This window comes from Pinus tabuliformis, chromosome 5_1 (genome assembly GCF_031772625.1).
Source record: "Pinus tabuliformis cultivar Carrire ecotype Pingquan chromosome 5_1, CPIR1, whole genome shotgun sequence".
NCBI classification, from domain to species: Eukaryota; Viridiplantae; Streptophyta; class Pinopsida; order Pinales; family Pinaceae; genus Pinus; species Pinus tabuliformis.
In genome coordinates, this window is record NC_142305.1 from 540,944,223 (window position 1) to 540,961,612 (window position 17,390).

General features: G+C 40.1%; 1 long non-coding RNA gene across 1 annotated transcript; it reads right to left on the reverse strand.

Annotated features, from left to right (window-relative positions):
* Positions 1-314: 314 nt before the first annotated feature.
* LOC149165940 (uncharacterized) lies at positions 315-17,070 on the reverse strand. The gene is made up of 2 exons (XR_016260368.1): positions 16,731-17,070; positions 315-350 (listed from the first exon to the last, which is right to left on the reverse strand). It is a non-coding gene; the product is annotated as an uncharacterized LOC149165940 (long non-coding RNA).
* Between the last annotated feature and the right edge of the window lie 320 nt (positions 17,071-17,390).

The window sequence follows — 17,390 nt, forward strand, 5'->3', positions numbered from 1 at the left end:
AAATGCATCTATAGCAAAAGCATAATTTGCTTAGCAATGGTAACATGATCCTCACATAGCATATAAACAAATCAAGCTCACAGAAGAGACCATTGAAGGGTGCAATGTCTGAGGCAAATAACTTACATGACAAAGCAAAAACCACATGGAGTTTTTGTATTTTTATCTAAACCCATTATTAATTTTTTTACTTCTCCAGCACGAGAGAAGAGTTCATAGACTTGCTCTTCAGTTGTGTAAAATGACAGATTCCCCACATAAACAGTAACAGAAGTGCGCAGTGCCTGATCAAATTCCTCTTGCGTTCCATTAAATCTTCGATCTCTATATGCTGAAATCAGGGTTGGGTCCTACCAAAAGGTGGATAATTTAGTAAGGTTAAAAAATCTGATTTAATGATATACAAAAATACAGATACTATTTCAAAAGATATAGGAAACTAGAAATAACCAAACACACACACACACACACACAAAATTTGACAAATATATCGAAAACAGATGAATTCTCAATTATGGGGAAAATGTAAAAGAATGACAATGACTAAATCTCACTCTGAAAACAGCAAAGGTGTCTATAAAACCAACATAAACTTGCTTCTTTATATGCCCCATGAAGTTTTAGGCATATGCAATGTACTGAAGCAGACAATTTAATGTATTTTTGTTAGACAACACTACAATTAGTAAGAAAAGCAAACCAAAATGAACAAAACACGAGTGTACCATGTATCCATGCATGGAATAAATTTAAAATCTGGCTGGCATAGATTTTAAGAGCTTGACATTCCTGCACCCTGCACAAGTGCCTTGGCAAATACAACTAAATGCCAGTGCCTAAAGTCACTATTGAATGCCCAGATTTTGTAAATGTAATTAAGACTGTTAATGCTGGATTACCAGCATGGATATTATGTCAGATTTTATCATGTTGTAAACATTCATTTCATATATATATATATATATATATATATATTGCTGAAACTGTAGGAGAGGATGGTCTACACAGATCCTAATGCCTGGGAAAGAAGCTTCACTGAAAAGAAAGCTGTAAGGGACTGAGATAGCTCCTAAATACTTTTTTTTCCTGATCTGGTAGTTGGACTACCAACTAGTTATGAACGAATGGGAGAGAAGGTACTGAATTGCACCACAGTACGCATTACATGCCACTCCAGAGCATTCCAAGAGTTGACCCACAACCCAAGGCAGGACCCCGAACTCTGAGGCCGGGAACAATGCCTGTGGGGAGGCAGATGCGAGCAAGGACAGCGCAGACAGAACAAGAGTAAGAACTAAGAGAAATTGCATACCAGAGACAACCAGTGTCCTCTGATTTGGGCAAACGGAATCAACCCACATTTGTGTGCAAACGACATGACTCTAAGGAGGAGGTGACTGGAAGCCTTCAGAGTCACAGCCACATAGTGTGGAAGTGAGTTCTAAACTGAATTGGACAAGGAAAGTGTAAGGAACCTTAAACCTGAGGTTCAGAGGCCTAGAGGGAATTATAAATGCTTTGTTTGTTTAAGGCATGTAAGGCACTGGAGAAGGGAAGCGCTGAGGGACTGCTAGATCAATGAAGGGCTCCCTTTGGTGCTGTGCAGGCCCTGATTGGCCATATTTTGCTATGTCAAGAGGCCTTGACTCAGAATTTGATGTGCGATTCCTGAATCCTGTATATGAAGGAGAATAGCCTTCATGTTTTCTACCTGATTTGTAACCTTGGGTCCTTCAGTGAAGCTTTATTTCAGGCATCAGATATGGCTTAGGGGTGGCCAGCTGCAAGATAGACTGCAATGTAGCTAAGCCTAAGGTTGGGTGGAGAGTGGCTCTCCCCTCATCAGTTTCCAACAAGTTTAAGAGAACCAAATAAATGTAACTGTTCTTTGAAAATGAAATGATATTGTTGTTCAATGCATTTCAAATATTGTTATGCTGATTTACTGTATTTGCATGTATTGATGAGCTCCAAGTGGTTGAGATGGTTTATGGAATATGTGTGAAAGAAGAGTTGGAAGTATTGTATAATTGTGTTTAGTTTTGGTTATTACTCTCTTGATGAATAAATGTTGTATGCAGAGGTAATCTCTGATGTATATAGCAATGATGAAACGGGAAAATGTGTATTGTGCTTGGTCACTAGCTGTTATTTTCTCATGTGAATGAATTCTGTGTATGGACTCTGAAGGTACACTTTGGGACATGTTGCCCATAAAGGGTATGAAATGTATGATGTACAAGTGCGATGCATAAGCTAACTTGGGCCTGAGGCTATTCTTGTTTTTCTGTTAGAATGGTTAGCCTTACTCAGACCAATTAAGGGATGGAATCGCAGTGGCTGTGTCTGTTAAAACTGGCAACTAAGGCCAAATTCCACTTTAGACAGCTCATTTGATGGAGATGATTATTGCATTGAATTCCTCTTTTTGAGAGGACCAAAATCGACCTAAAGATCATCAAATTTGGACAAGGGGAAATATGTTTTTGAGGTCAAGCCTACACATGTGCAAATTGTCAAGGTTGGCCACATCATCATGTAGGCTCATGAAGCCCAATGGACATGTCTTTTGAACCCCCAACGACTTGTGTAAATAAGAGAGACCTCCAACCTCATTTGGCACCTCATCAACTCATCTTCTTCTCCTCTCTCCTCATCTGATTGGTTCGTACCGCTTATTGGACAGTTTTTCATCTCACACGTGTGGCCGGAAAAGAGGACGAATTTCAGAGGCTGAATTTCAGGACTGAAGCAGGGTTTGAACAGCGTTGACCAGGGATTGTTTGAAAAAGTTTGACTGTGATTTTGGAGGGTTTGACTCTGTTTGACCAGGCCACATTGATTGGCACAGAAACCGAGATTTTCTTGGCTGTTTGACCTGCATTGACCACAGGCCTGTTTGACTGCAGGGTTGTCTTCATGATGACCAAGTTTGACCACTGTTTTAATGACTGTTTTGGGCTGACTTTGACCACCTAAGAAGGCCGAATTTGACTGGTATGAACGAACTGCATTATGGATGGTTTGCAGCTGCTTTGACCAGCATTGACTTTCTGGTTAGTGCTGTTGATTGCGGCAGGAAATTTTCAGATTTGACAGGGCTGTTTTGATCATCAAGTGGCAAGTTAATTTTGACTTTATTGTACTCTCTCTCTCTGCTGAACATTTGAAATTTATAATAAGAAGAATTGATCAAAGGGTCTTTCCCTGGCATTCGCCAAATCTGGTGTTCTCTTGTCTTGGCTTGTCTTCTGCATTTTATTGTTCATGTTCTCTCTACAGTTACTGTCAATATAATTTATGGTTAATGTGATTGCTATTGGAAACTAAATTGGAAATTGTCATTGGGCTGCTAGAATGACATTGAAGTAATTGTGCAAAGCATAGAACACACTACTGTTATCTAAAATTAACATGGTATCAGAACCCAAGTGAAGACCACGGCCAAGCAAGAGAGAAAATCAATCACTAAGAGCAATTTGTTGGACAAGACTATTGGACAAGTCTCAATGGCTTCTATATCTTACTTCAAGTCTAAGGATAAGCTCAATGACAAATCTGACTATCATGCATGGAAGATGACTTTAGAGGAGCATGAAGTATTGGACTATGTGCAGGGAAAAGTGGTGGAGCCTCCTTCAAATGCACCGGCTGCTGCTAAGACGAAATATAGAAAAAGTGAGGTCAAAGCAAAGAAAATTTTGATTGACTCTATTCAAAAGCATTTGGTTGCCTATATTTCTAATTTGGGAACTTCTAAGGAGATATATGATAAGTTGGTTGGGATATTCAAAGTAAACAATGCAAATCAAATCCTCTTTCTCAAAAACAATTTGAAGGATATCAAAATGGATAAAGGGGAGTCTATCCAATCCTACTTCATGAGAATAACTCAAATCAAGAATGACCTACTATCTATTGGAGAAGTTATTGCTGATAGGGAGCTCACTCTCATTGCACTTGGAGGTCTTTCAAGACCTTGGAATGTATTTGTCACCACCATTCTCAACAATGACAAGATACCTGGTTCCGATGAGTTATTGGCTAGATGCACTCAAGAGGAGTCTAGGATGATAGAGAGAGACAAGCCCTCAAATGGAAATGAGCCTACTGCCTTCTCCGCTCATGCAAAAAGGAAGAATAATGGTGGTCCGAGGAGACAAGGTCAAGGATCCAAGAAAGGATTTAAAGAAAGAAGAAAATGAAGGTGCTACAATTGCAACAGGTTCGGCCACTATGCTATATAGAGCATCCTCACAAGAAGAATTCTCCAAAGGATCAACAACAACAACCACAATAATTTCAAAGTCAATCACAATCAAAGGAACAACAAGTTCAACAACAAAGGAAAGAGGAATGCTCCCGCTACTCGAAATGGAAATGGTCGACCTCCCAAAAGGACAAGAAATGCTAGGTATGATGAAAGTAATGTTGTAGAAAAACAAGATGAGTTTTATCTTATTTCCGCTCTATCTACTGCCTCTCCTCCAGATACTTTGGATCATTGGTTGATTGATAGTGGAGCCTCAAGGCACTTCACTGGGTACAAGGAGACCCTCTCAAATTTGGTTGAAAAGAAGACTAATTTGAAGATCATACTTGGAGATAATGCCACTTACCTCGTGAAAGGGATAGGTACTATCACTCTTCACTTGAATCAAGGTCAAAAAATTCATCTACAAGAAGTATTGTATGTGCCTGATTTGAAGAAGAACCTGGTATCTATTTTTGCGATGGAAGATAAAGGCTTCAAGATAGCATTCATTGATGGAAAGGTACGTATTTGGCAAAGAAACCCTAAAGATGCATTTACTCTTGGATTTAGGGTTGATGGTCTCTTAATTTTGAATTAACATGTTCTTTGCTTAGGTTAGTTACTTCATTAGATCATTAGCCCCTTATCAATTTCATTAATCCATTAGCAATCACATTAATCATGACAGTACTGATGAAAGAACATTAAACGTAAATGCAGAAGACAAGCCAGGGAAAAACCCCAAGATGGGAAAAACCCTTTATCAATTCTTCTTATTATTAATATCAAATGTTCAGCAGAGAGAGAGTACAATAGAAATGACTTGCCAATTGACGATCTAATAACTTAGCCCTTAGACAAGAAGATGGCCCAATCAATCTACAATTCTAGCAATCTTTGCATGCTCCAAGAACTGGTGTCTTCTTCTCTGATATTCTGATCACTGGTTAGGGTTTTGCCATCAGCCTGCTACAGTCCTCTTTTCTCCACTTCCAGACCTCCTCAATCACAGTGGTTTTGCCTCCAAACATCTCTGCTTCTCTTCGCTGCCATCTTAGGCTAGTAATTAGCCCTCCATCATGTCATTTGTCTACCTGAGCAAGGGAAATAGGTCTGCGGCCTATTCTGTAGCTCAGAATTGCCTCTCGACCCTCCAATTCCAAGTCAAATAGGCCTGCGGCCCACCTGTGGCTCCACACAAAGAATGTGGCCTGTTGTTGGAGAGATCCTCACCCAAGGATCATGCCAAACCATCACCCAGAACTGCCCTTAACCCTGCGGCTAGCTGTCTGCTCCTAACTCGGACCTGTGGGAGACAAATTAACCAAAGAATAAACCCAAACAACTCGTCCTTCTAGCTTCTCCAAGTTGTGGCTGCCTCAGAAGTATTACAATAGATGAAATGCCCTGTTTGGATGTGTGAAATAAGGTTGGAGGACTCCTTTTATAGGAGAAGAAGAGGGGTTCCACTTGATTATTTTACCTTAAGCCGACCTTGTCAATTTGCACAGGTGAGGGATTTAATTCAAAAACACATTTCTCCTTGACCAAATTTAATGATCTTTAGGTCGATTTTGGTCCTCTCGAAAAGAGGAATTCAATGCAATCATCATCTCCATCAAATGAGTTGTCCAAAATGGAAATTGGCCCTAGTTGCCAATTTTAACATGGCCTCTATCAAGTTGGAGGAAGTCCTTTGGGAGCTTTGGCGAGTGATACTTCTCTTCAATGTGAATTATGGCACCAAAGATTTGCCCACCTACATTACAAAGCCTTACCTGGGGTAAGGAAGATGGTCACAGGTATGCCTGAGTTTAATATGAACCATGAAGGTGTTTGTCAGGGTTGTGCAGCTGGGAAACATACAAAGGGACCATTCCCTTCTAGTGAAAGCAAGACAATCGATATTCTTCAATTGGTCCATTCTGACCTGTCTGGTATGTTGCTCGTAACATCGTTGGGAGGATACTTATATTATGCAATCTTTGTGGATGACTACTCTCGCAAAACATGGATCTATTTCTTGAAGAGGAAGGATGAAGTGTTCAAATGGTTTCGTTCTTTCAAAGCATTGGTGGAAAATCAAATAGGGAAGAAGATCAAGATATTGAGGACCAACAATGGAACCAAATATGAATCAAATGAATTCAATGACTTTTGCAAAGAGGTTGGCATTAAGAGGGAGACAATTGTTCCATACAATCCTGAGCAGAATGGCATTTTTGGAAGAAAAAAATTGAACAATCATGGAAGCCACCCATGCCATGATCTATGATCAAGGTCTACCGAAGTTCTTATGGGGAGAAGTTGCCAACACTGTCGTATATGTTCAAAATAGGAGCTCGCATCAAGCATTGGATTTCAAGACACCCGAGGAAGTCTTCACTAGTAAGAAACTTGATGTTTCTCATTTTAGAATATTTAGTTGTCTTGTGTATTTTCATGTGGCTAAAGGGAAAAGGAATAAGTTGAAAGCTTCTGGGAAGAAAGGTATATTCGTTGGCTACGGTGAAAATTCAAAGGCATATAGAATCTATGTGCCTCGTCAAAGAGATGTTGAAGTAAGTCGTGATGTTACTTTTGATGAAGACATTGCCCTTGGGAAAGCCAGAGATCTCCCTATTCCAAGGAAGGACGATGATGATGTTGGGAAAAACAGGATGAACCTCCAACAGGTGAGCCTATGCCTGATGTTGATGGTCTGATGGATCCTATTGATCCACCTCCTAGTGATCCCTCTACCTCTAGGAAAAGACCACTATGGCTCAAAGGTACTCTCAAAGATTCTGAAAGACATATTGCTCCAAGAGGGACATTTTGTGAAAGTAAGAAGCCGAACAAGTACCAAGGATATTTGGTTGCTATGAGTACTATCGTTCAAGCTTTCATGCACGTTTGAAGAAGTTGTAAAACACCGAGTATGTGTTGACAAATCTAAATGGCTGAGATGTTAATGATTTCTCTATCTTGATAATTGCTTGTGAAGTAATTTCATTCTTTAGACAATTCAAATAAGATCTTTTATATGTTAGTGATCATTAACTTCATCAACCAGCTACCATGCATAATACACAAAAGAACAATAACACAAGATATAGGCAGCAGCCAGGGCAAAACCTCTCCAAACCTGAGAGGAAAACCCACGGTAATTCTTCTTATAGTTTCTTCACTTTGACAAAATTTCCAAGACCAATACAAAGACCCTTTGACCAAGTGACTCCAAGATCAAGGCTAGAATCTTCTCCTACTAATGTCCTCTGATTTGCTGCAACATGGATAAAATCTGCTACCAAGAATGGATGATCTAGCTTCCTTCTTCCTTCCTCTTCCTCCTCCAAGGTTCCCTTGCTCAAGATGGTCCACTAGCCTAGTGGATCTCCTCAACGCTTGCCTTGAAACAATGTGATCTGCTGAACTGCTCAAAAACCCTAGCCGCAGTCCTGAAAATGTCATTGTCTTCTCACGTGGGAGTGAGCTATTTGCTCTTGTAGCCTTCCTCTTGCCTCGCTATGATTGGAGCTTCCTTCTAGTCAAATATCCGAACTCTTTAGGCCTAGAATTAATCCCTATCATTAAGATAACCTAGGACTGTAACACAGCCCTAACCGTGATTTGTTCCTTCGCACGTGTGATAGGGTTATGGCTCTTCTAGCCCTCCAAACACTTCGTTCTTGATGTCTCTACTCTCCAAGCAAATTTGTCCTCCAAACAGACCCAAAATCGAACTCTTTCCTTGATGATGAGAGCACATATAGTGATGCCCTAGCCTCGCACAGAATCCCTGCAGTTATAGACAGTAGAACAGACCTTCTACTTATGGACCTGTGGCTCCTTGAGATGATCCTTTCTTTGCACCTTTTGACAGACTTCTTCGCATAGGAGAGAGACCCAATTCAAGTGTTGTGATGGTATACTTATGGTCCCGTGGCTCCTTGAGATGATCCTTTCTTTGCACCTTTTGACAGACTTCTTCGCATAGGAGAGAGACCCAATTCAAGTGTTGTGATGGTATGTCTGAATAGATGAGGAGAGGCCAATATTTATAGTGTATGAGGGTTGTTCATTAAGCCAACATGCCATACCTTTAAGCCGACTTGAACATGATATAAAGCCGACATGAACACTCATATATAAATATATATTTATGCCGAAAATACATTGCTTCTTTTATATTCGTTTGGAGGAGTCAATTGTTAGCCTTTTGTTCTTGATCTTGAAGGAGTCTTGTCACATGATTCTGCCCTTGATCTTGGAGTCATACTTGTACATTTTCAAGTGTAAACATTTACATCAATGACACAAAGCTATCACCTAGCCTAGAGCTCATAATGAGAGCTACTAAAACAAATACATTTTTGAGCATGAAACCCATGACTCAAATTCACAAAATATTTTGCTAGATACAATTTACATCATTTACATTAGAATGTGTCATTATGAAGACCGAACCTAGTTACACTTTCTTCAATAGTATGGAAGGATGCGATGAATGAGGAATATGAATCTATCATGATGAATGATGTCTGGGACGTGGTGCCGAGACCCACCCAAAGACAAGTTTGTGGTCACCTCAAAATGGCTTTACAAAATTAAACATGGAGTTGATGGGAGTGCTGAAAAATATAAGGCCAGGATCGTTGCTCGTGGTTTCTCTCAAAAGGAAGGAGTGGACTATGATGAGATATTTGCACCGGTTGCCGAATATACCACTATCCAATCTATTATAACTCTCGCTACCAACCAAGGATGGAGCCTACATCAAATGGACATCGGACTGCTTTCTTGCATGGCTCGCTTAAGGAGGAAGTCTACTTGGAAGTTGGAATGGAACAACCACAGGGGTTCGAAGTACAAGATCGAAGGACACATGTCTGCAGGTTGAAAAAGCTCTTTGTGAATTGAAGCAAGCCCCTAGGGCTTGGTATGAGAAAATTGACAGTTATCTTGTGAAGTTGCGATTTACGAGGAGCTATGTTGATCCTAATCTATACTTCAAGGTTGAAAAGGACATGCCTCTAAGTTGCACAAAACGCCAAAACATTTCGGAGTTTCCAAAGCGGGTACATTTAGAAACGTCACCTCCCAAAAATGGAAATGTCAGCCGAAACGCCAACTAAAACGTCATATATATATCTATATATATATATATATATATATAGATAGATAGATAGATAGATATATAAGTGAATAACACATTATCTTGCAAGTAAAAAGGGAATAAGACCCATACGACAATTTAGAAGGAAAACCAATTCTATATTAACTCTCATAGATGATTAAATCATGGTCGAGTTTCGGCCAAGTTTTGAAGTTTCAGGTACAGGTACAGCCCGAAACACTGGGTTCCTAGAAGTTTCGTGCAACATAGACATGCCTCTTATTTTGGTCCTTTATGTTGATGATCTCTTCCTAACAGGTGCAGACCCTCTCATTTATCAATGCACGAGGGAGTTGACTTTCGAGTTCGAGATGAAGGACCCAGGTCTGATGCATTACTTCCTAGGCCTGGAAGGCTAGAAAAAGCCAAGCGAGATTTTACTTTCTCAAGGAAAATACATTGTGCAGTTGCTAGAGAGGTGTGGGATGGTGGATTGCAAGTCTGTGTCTACTCCGATGGAACTCAACTTCAAGAAGCTATGTGGAAGTGTTGTTGGGCCCGAATTGGCAAACCCTTCCGAGTATCGACAACTAGTGGGGGGCCTGATGTTCTTAGTAAACCCCCAACCAGATATATGCTTCTTTGTGAATACTTTGAGTCAATTTATGGTTGAGCCTCATCACATATGTTGGATTACTATTAAGAATCTCTTGAGATATCTCTGTGGCACAATCAACTATGGACTAAGATACTCTGTAGGGAATTTAAGGCTACATGGATATTCTGATGTTGACTGGGCTGGCAGTGTGGTGGATAAAAAGAGCACGTCAAGATGTTGCTTCTCATTGGGATCAGCTTCAATATCATGGATGAGAAGGAAGTAGAAATCGGTTGCTCTAAGCACCACCAAGGCCAAATATATTGCTGCTAGTATGGCCTGTTGTGAAGTTGTTTGGTTGAGGAAGCTCTTCAGTGAGTTATTTGAGCATGTGTTGGATACCATCGTGATCTATTGCGACAACCAGAGTGGGATTCACCTTTCAGAGAATCTCGTGTTCCACGACTGCTCCAAGCATATTGACATCAAGTACCACTTTATCCGGGATATGGTACAACAGGGAGCAATAAGGCTCCAACACATCAAGATTGATGAGCAGGTTATTGACATCCTCACGAATCCCTTGGGGAAGGTCAAATTCTTAACCTTCCGAGAGAGACTTGGAGTCATGGAAAGACCCTCCCATGAGGGTCCCGCTTGAGTTGGACATTGAGCTCTGGGAGCCCTAGGGGCTTGGGGTACTTCTTGGAGCTATGAGCAACCATAGGGTGAGTGGTTCACCTTCTCCTGTGATACCCATAATGGTTGACATGTGCATAGGGTGAGTTGTTCATCTTCCCCTACGATTGATGACACATGTAGGGTGAGTGGTTCACCTTGCCCTACAATGATATATGCATAGGATGAATGGTTCACCTTCTCCTATGGCATACGAGCAAGATGAGTGGTTCACCTTCTCCTGGGGATGCCCCAGCAGACATCCTACCCATGTAGTCTGGAACTCTTGGGAAGTACCTCTCATTTGGCCAATGAGTTGGGAAAAGAGGATAGGGACAATAGCACTACAGATGGACACATCATGTACTGTCGTACTCCGTATGTCTAGGATGCATGGTGTTCAACAACTTGGTCTACCCCTAGTTATGTGGACTGATTTTTGTCAATGGAGAGTGGTAAGGTCTTGTGACTCACTCTCAATCAATTCTTCTTCATTATCTATATTAGTGTTCAGCAAAGTAGAGACGAGATGCAAAGATGGTACATGATGACCGAATGGCATGATGATGGATGGATTGGCAGGTGGAATTCTCCCTAGTTGAGAGGGAGTGTTAAAATTGGCAACTAGGGCCAAATTCCACTTTGGACAGCTCATTTGATGGAGATGATTATTGCATTGAATTCCTCTTTTCGAGAGGACCAAAATCGACCTAAAGATCATCAAATTTGGACAAGGGGAAATATGTTTTTGAGGTCAAGCCCACACATGTGCAAATTGTCAAGGTCAGCCACATCATCATGTAGGCTCATGAAGCCCAATGGACATGTCATTTGAACCCCCAACGACTTGTATAAATAAGAGAGACCTCCAACCTCATTTGGCACCTCATCAACTCATCTTCTTCTTCTCTCTCCTCATCTGATTGGTTTGTACAACTTATTGGGCAGCTCTTCATCTCACATGTGTGGTTGGAAAAGAGGATGAATTTCAGAGGCCGAATTCCAGCACTGAAGCAGGGTTTGACCAACGTTGACCAAGCACTGTTTGACCAAGTTTCACTGCGATTTTGGAGGGTTTGACTCTATTTGACCATGTCGCATTGATTGGTACAAAAACCGAGATTTTCTAGATTGTTGGACATGCATTGATAACAGGCTTGTTTGACAGCAGGGTTGACTTCAGGTTGACCAAGTTTGACCCTTGTTTTAATGATTGTTTTGGGCTGACTTTGACCACCTAAGAAAGTCGAGTTTGACTGGGTATGACTAAGCTGCATTGTGGATGGTTTGTTGCTGCTTTGACCAGCATTGACTTTCTGGTTAGGGTTGTTGATTGCTGCAGGAAAATTTCAAATTTGACAGGGCTGCTTTGATCATCATTTGGCAAGTCAATTTTGACTTTATTGTACTCTCTCTCTTTGTTGAACATTTGATATTTATAATAAGAAGAATTTATCAAAGGGTTTTCCCCATCTTGGGGGTTTTTCCTTGGCATTCACCAAATCTGGTGTTCTTGCCTTGGCTTGTCTTCTGCATTTTATTGTTCATGTTCTATCTACAGTTATTGTCAATGTAATTATGGTTAAAGTGATTGTTATTGGAAACTAAATTGGAGATTGTCATTGGGCTGCTAAAAGGACAATGAAGTAATCGTGCAAAGCATAGAACATACCATTGTTATCTAAAATTAATAGTGTCCTATTGGGAGTGAGAGGACTTGAAGGTCCTTCTCTGTTTGAAGGGAACTTGTTCCTTCAGGATATAAGTCAGGATACTAGCCTCTTCGTTTTGTGAATGCTAGAAGTTTGAAGGGTGACGTTACAGCCTTAAAAGAATGAGAAGAATTTCCTTCAACTAGGAGAAGTTATGAAATTTGACAATTGGTCATCTTTTCTTTTCTTGGTGAAGATGCCTAGTTGAAGGTGTCAATTTTCCTTGAAACTCTGCAACTACTTAGATGAATTACTGAAAACAAGGCAATTGAAAACTGAAACCAAATTTACTTTTACCAAGATACAAAGTTTCTTAACAATCTATAAGCAGCGGAAAAACACCAGAGATAAAAACACATGCACACAAAATTGACACATTTATTTTACCCAAGAAACCCAAAAGGGAAAACCTGCTTTCTTTGTTGTGGTATTTTATTGATTGTTCTTTGAGCAATTGGATCTATTACAATTCACGTTGCTACTATAGCCAGCAATCTATCTTTGAGAAAGCACTAGGCGTCTCCTCACTATTCTCAGCTCCTGATCTTAGCCCTCCTTGATCACTGTTGAAGATAGTCTCGACCTGCCCTGAGAATCCCTAAAACCCGCTCCACAATCCTTGCGCACTTGTACTCTTGTTTCCTTGCGCACTTGGACTCTTGTTTCCTTGTGCACTTGGCCCTATTTCCTTGTGCACTTGGGATCCTATTTTCCTGGCACACTTGAGCCCCTATTTCCTTGCGAACAAACTCCTAAATCCTTGCGCTCAATTGCTCCTCAATTATGCGCACTCCACACACAAAGAATTGATCTATCTTGTGCCTTCATCCTTCCCTTTATAGATAGAAATCAAGCATGCAAGAGGCCTAGTTGAATTAGCAGTTCACACTAGTGTCACGAGTTTCCTTTGCTAGTTAACTCGAGCAAGTCCTAGTTAACTAGCTCGAGTTCCTCCTTGATTTTCTCTAGTTGTGATTGCAAGCTAACTGAGAACTCAACTCATTATCTCTCCAATCAACACTAGAGTCTTAACTCATTTAACTCAACTTGTTACTACCACCTTATCCTATAGTCTAACTGAAGAAGGCTCCAACACTAGCATGCAAACTCAACGATCATTCCAGTAAATTGGAAATTAACTCATCGTAATTGAAGTCTATCTCATGAACTCGCATCCATGCTAGAGAAAGACTAATTCGTCATCTTCACCGGCTAAGGCATAAGCCAGACGACCTTCCATAGCTACATTTTCAACAAAAGGCAGCATTCAAAGTGCCCCTAAAGGTCATTGAAGACTTCTTAGTCTTTAGGAGCCTTTTGGATAAATTACCACCCTATTGAAATTTGGACTCAGACGATTATCACAGGCCTCAATTCTCTATTGGAAATTACAAAGTTTCGAGGATTGACCCCCTCTTGATATGAGGTTGTACGATTGAAGTGTGAAGTTTCAGGGATTAGAAATCTTTTGCTTGGCCCCTAGTCATATGGTTGTCAAGAGCTATGACCAAAAGCCAGCAAGAGAAGGGGCTATTGAGCCATCAAGATCGAAGTATCGCACTCAAAGATACTAGGAGTTCAACGAAACAAATATACTGCAAAATCCAAATTCCAACACATTACGACATGTCTATCAAGTGATAAAGATAGGTTCGTCCCTTGCCATCTGTTAGCGATCAAAAGGAGAACTCGATGAAGTGGCATGACTTATGGAAATTTGGGGTTCATGGCCCTAGCCCCTAGTCAGAAAGCCATTAGGAGCTAAACCAGATGAGGGCTTAGCCCCACAATATCGGGCATCAAGTGTTGAGGAAGTCGCAAAATGACACCCATCATAAATACCTAATATAGACAAACCCAACATGTCCATTAGTTGACAAAGAACCTTTCGTCTGATGTTTACCAATTATTTGATCAAGAGTGAGCACAATGAGCGATCAACATAATGTATATGCATCGACCAGGCAAAGTGCCAATACAGACAAAACCCGCATTGTTCATCGCTTAACGAAAGATAGAGAATCGTCAATTGACGGGACCAAGTGTAAAGGGTGTTGAGTTACCAAGAGGTTGAATCCTCCTTATCAGGCTAACACCCCAATACTAACAGACTTGAAAACCCTGTCAATTCCCGAAGAAGTGTCCTCCCATTATTTGACAGTGGTAATGGAAAGGTCAGGATATCGTAATTTCAAGTGTTGTGAGAATAAATCGAAACAATTGGGGTTTCCTCCTGAAATTGCCAAGCTCGAAGCACAATGCCACATCCTAGGTGACATGGCGAGATTGCCATGTATCTAAGACATGGCCCTATACCATGGCAACATGTGGGCAAGTAATGCAACATGTCTGCCATGTTGAAGAGGTATATAGGCCACATGGCATTAGGAGGTCAATCTTCAAATAGGCATAACTTTGTGCCTGAAGCTTGGTTTTAGACAAAATTTATATTGTTGGAAAGCTATTGGCGAGTACGAGGCAATGGTGATATCATAAATGAGTTTTGAAGAGGTTGGAGGAGTAAATTTTATAGCCCCATCTCCATAAAGTAACCTTGGAAGTTGGGTCTGGATACCCCACAACCCTAACTAGGTTTAAGGGGGTTGGGTACCTTACACAGTGCATTTGCTCCCAACGCACATGAAAAGGTCAAGCTGATAAATGAACTTGCTTAGTGCAAAAGTTTTACAACATAGTCTAATGTCAAAAGAGAAACGCTTTAAAAGCAAAATAAAGACATTATATGTGGATTCTCATCTCCTCTATAATGGTACAAACTGGAGAAAAGGGTTTATTTTGAGCATGATGAATAACAGATATAATACATGGGAGAAAATGAAGAGTTGTTTAGATTAAAAAAGATGCATCCGCTAACGATAAATAATCACCCAAATAACTCTATGTAAGAGAGCATGAAAGAAAGGTAAGCAAATAGAAACAACAAATACCAGACCAATGCTGAATCTATGGAACATGGAAAGTAAAGATCTGAGAGGCAAATGCAACAATGGAAAGACAACCTATTGGTCAAATTTTGTGAAGGAGTTTGGATAAATGAACAGGATGTGCCTGACATACAACTTGAAAGAGGTAAAAAGGCGAGAACACCCAATTTAAACTCAAAAAGGAAAGTTAAAACAAACGTTTGCAAAGAAATATGCAGATTCCTCAAAGGGCGTAAAACTATCGCAGTTAGGTTTGCAGTCAGAGTGTTGCCAGACCGACCAGGTTTGACCTGGATTCATGGGTAAAACTCTGCTCACCCCACCAATTATTCAACTTAGCAACAAGTTTCACTGGCCATGAACGAGTGCAAGTACTCAGGAGGTCGTTAACAGATAAACAATAAACGAGTTTGAATCATGGACGCGTCAGAAAAACTCAACCTCCTCTTTATATAACCCAAAATGTGAGCTTTTTTGGCTCATTTTCTGCTCTGTTTTCCTGATTTTGTCTGCACTCGCCAACTGGAGATATCTAAATATATTGCGTGTATAGGCTCTCGAGATGAAATTTTCCTATTAATAAAAGAAATTATCAAAAATTGTGTATTTTTTATATTTTCTATTAGTCAAGTTTTTTCTCAGTTGAGTCGAACTCTTACTCTTTTGGCTCGCCTAGTGTTTTCACCGAGCCGGGTCTGGTAACCATGTTTAATCAGAGTTCATAGCAAGATCGACTATGCAAAATATTGTGCAAATCATAGGAAGACAAATAAACTGTTTAGCACATAACAAATCCCGAAAACAACTCAAACATTTAATCTCTCTCTCTCACGACTCTAGAATAACTCGGGAGTACTCCAGACACTGACTCGCTTCCTCTTTTGCTGAAACTCAGGTCAGACTCTTCTAACTCGGGAGTAGTCGCCGAGTTTTCAGCAGACTCGGGATTCCCGACGTTGATACTCCTAGGGCTTTTCCTGGGCAATTTTAAAGCCGCGAAGCGATGTTTTTTAACCATATTTTGAACTCCTTTCGACTGTATTTTTCTCTCTGAGGGCAAGATTGATGTTGCTGAAGAGTTTAGACAGACATTGGACGATATCTCTGGGGAGTTTTAGACGATTTTTTGCAGAGAATTAGACCCAAATGAAACGCTGGCAAAAACACAGTCCAAATTTTCAGGCATTCAAAGTTCTGGGGCTGCAAGAAAAAGCACGGGGAATTAAGGCTGCGTCCCTTCGCATTTCTTTTGCTTTGCTGTGATATTATCTAGGGTTTGAGATTAATGGCAGTGCAAAACTGAGTAAGAAACTTGAATTCAATATAACGATGACAAGTTGCATACAGTGAGCGGTAATAAACTGAAAACGCTATCAAGGATGCCTTGATGACTGAGTATTCCGTCAAAGGAGCATAAATTAAGATGAAATATAAGTGAGCATACCTTGAACAGAGTTGTCATGGTGAAAGGTGACCGGAGAATGCTTATGGTTCAACCCCTTCCGCTCCCCTTCAAATACCAGCAGGCATTCAGTACCCTGTTTGAATTGGCCTCGGTTTTACGGACATATATACAGGCTCCAGCAGACGAGAAATTGAAAAAAAATCGTAAAATGATTTAACGTTCGGAGTATTTCTTATTGAACATAACAAATTATTTGCTAAAGGGAAGTAATCGGGTTTTGCTTTTTTCAAGTTGTTATGAAACATAAATCACACATTCATGGTTTGGGTTTTTGTACTGTTAAAATTGTTGTGCGATTATAAAAAAGAGTAAAATACTTGGTCAAGCTTAAGAAAGTGGGAGAGAAATATGAGAGAAGATGGAAAGGGTGGTATCTTTTAAGTATATAAAATTTAAGGAAAAATGATTAATATATTGTATTGACTTTTTATGATGGGTAGAACTTAAGCTTTAATGTAAAATAGAATTGATGCATCTGTTTCTTTAAAAGTTATTGAGATTTATGTGTATATTTGTGTATGTCTAAATAGAGAGGTAATAAGATAAGAGGTTACAAATGCAGTAGACCTAGTGTTATGTAATCATTTTTATATGAATTAAGTTTTCTAATGAAAAGGTTAATATGTTAATGATCTTTAT